Genomic DNA, 2,696 nt, shown 5'->3' with positions numbered 1-2,696 from the left:
TTATGGGGGCCAGGCCTGTGTTGAGGCCAGTTTGTTTCTCCAAACAGCGCAGTAGCAGCCCTGAGCTACAGTGTGCTAACAAAGGGCTGGAAAAAACGGATGGTGGATGCAAAACACCTGGTGCCTCAGGTCGTTTAGTTCAGCTGGAGGTATATTTCAAAGGACTTCCTGAGTATTTACTATCTCCACGCCACTTAGTCTTTCATCCTTATCTGAATAAATATAGGTACACTTGTCATTTTATATTTCATTTCAATTAGCCTCAATGAGGTGCCTTACAGACTTAATACTGTGTGTGTGTGTGTGTGTGTGTGTGTGTGTGTGTGTGTGTGTGTCTGTGTGTGTGTGTGTGTGTGTGTGTGTGTTTGTGTGTGTGTGTGTGTGTGTGTGTGTTTGTTAGTCTCTAACACACACACACACAAACACACAGAGACTCATTCTCATTTGTGAATACCACAGGTGTCCAAATAATGGGGGAGGGATAGAGGGGATTGGATTAGGGTGCGGAGAGAGAGAGAGAGAGAGAGAGAGAGAGAGAGAGAGAGAGAGAGTGGGGTGGAGTGCCGTTTAGCCGCTGGCAGGCTTGGGCAGGGCGGTCGTGAACATGGGCTTAATAACTCTCTTTGACTTCACTTGGCACAACTCTAGCCTCTGGGAGTCCCTAAATCTATCACAATATTGTAATTCACCCTAAAAAAAACAGGCAGCAGGCATGGGGTGGAGGCAGAAAGTCTTGAGCTGTGACACACATGAGACCCTATCGAGCTGCTTGTATTCCGCAACATAGATCCCAGGTGACATAATGTTGTTTCATGTTGGAGAGGTTAGTGGAAGGGTTGTTGGATATTGGCTACACCCAAGCACACGCACGCCCCAGTCTTTATGTGTGTGTGTGTGTGTGTGTGTGTGTGTGTGTGTGTGTGTGTGTGTGAGGGACTTTGAGCGACTCACCCAGACAATGTGACCTGTTTTCGCTGGCACACGCTCTCGGGGGTCGCCGACCTTCACGCTCGCCCGCCACTCTGCCCGTGGCCCGTGGATGACATCATCAGTGCACCATGCTTGAGAAAACAAACAGAGGAGCGCCCGGCTCAAACATGCCACTCACCGGCGCCTTTATGGACTCTCTGAGTACATCGCCGATACCCGGAGCCGTAGGTGGGCCAACACGTCGCCCGCTCACCATGGTCCCAACGAGCCCTGCTCACTGATCCTGAACAACCCCCCCCAACCCCCCCCCACCCCCATTCCATGCTCCCATTCATTTCCATCTCCCATTCCCAGTCCACCCACCACCCCCAGCCCCATTCCCGGAGGTTCTGATTGAAAAAGGCAAGTGGTCTTTTTTTATTTATTTTTTTAAGGAATCTGCATACTACAATATGAGAGGCAGCTCTTGTTATGAAGGGTCTTGATGAATAGTGGGTGTATTCTTGGGGAAAAAATATGAACAAATACAGACAGTTTGACTTTGAATGAACTTCAGGTGGAACTGGAGTCGCCAAAGTGCGGCACAAGTTATGAGTTTACGAAAAGTTTATTTTAGCCAGGAAAACCACATCAAAAACGTTTTTCCCCCTGTCTACAGAAAGTTTTTCAAAATATTGTGTTCTTTTTTTCCCATTTGTGGCAAATTCACGAACACTTGCCAAGCTGCTGCGGCTATGTTGTTACTGTCTCAGAGCTTTGTTCAGTGGATTAATGGTGAAATGTCTCAGCTTGTTTGTGTGTGTGTGTGTGTGTTTGTGTGTTTGTGTTTGTGTGTGTGTGTGTGTGTGTGTGTGTGTGTGTGTGTGTGTGTGTTTGTGTGTGTGTGTGTGTGTGTGTTTGTGTTTGTGTGTGTGTGTGTGTGTGTGTGTGTGTGTGTGTTTGTGTTTGCGTGTATATATGTGTGTGTGTGTGTGTGTGTGTAGGTGTGTGTGTAGGTGTGTGTGTGTAGGTGTGAACCTCTTTCTGGGTTGTGTGACTTAGTGGTGTTTTAGTTTTTATGTGCTTGAATATACATCCACATGTCTATATGTAGTCTGTATATAGAGAGAGGAATTGTACTTCATGGTCGGTTCTGTATGAATATTTGAGTGAATCCCTTGTCTCTATATGTCTGTGTAAGGTGTCTATCGTCAATGTATATGTCTCCATATAATTGCCTGATGGGTGTGTGTGTGTGTGTCTGTGAGCGAGTGTGTTAGCTGTACCACTGCCAGTAATGATGATGATGATGGTGATGATGATGATCCTGAAGTCAGCTCTGGCCGCTGACTGATGATTAATGAGGGGATCTCACTTGAGCCAGAGTTGTGTCAGCCATTATCATGACATGGCAGAGAGCTGACAGCTGCTAGCCAGGGGGGAAAGCCAAATCTGTTTTCTGTTTTTCCTCTCTGTCTGTCTCTTCCTCTCCCTCTCTCTCTCTCCACGTCCCTCCTCTTGGCCCTGGCTCCCAAAGAGGCCACTGTCTGACATTCCTGTCTCTGGCTTGGCCTCTGTGAGGACACACTTGACGTCCTTAGAGGTACTTTTTGGCCCAAATTTTAGATTTTTACACACAGAGATGCGCAAATACATGTCAATACAAGTGTGGGCGTGCTCACCATGGAAAGTCACATAGGCAGAAACACACAGCCACTTAGGGTACATGAAAGAGACTCATACCAAGAGATACACACTCCAACTGCTGTCTGACCCTGGTGAGTTGG

This window comes from Sprattus sprattus (genome assembly GCF_963457725.1).
Source record: "Sprattus sprattus genome assembly, chromosome: 11".
NCBI lineage: Eukaryota > Metazoa > Chordata > Actinopteri > Clupeiformes > Clupeidae > Sprattus > Sprattus sprattus.
Note: the sequence above shows the minus strand (reverse complement) of the source record.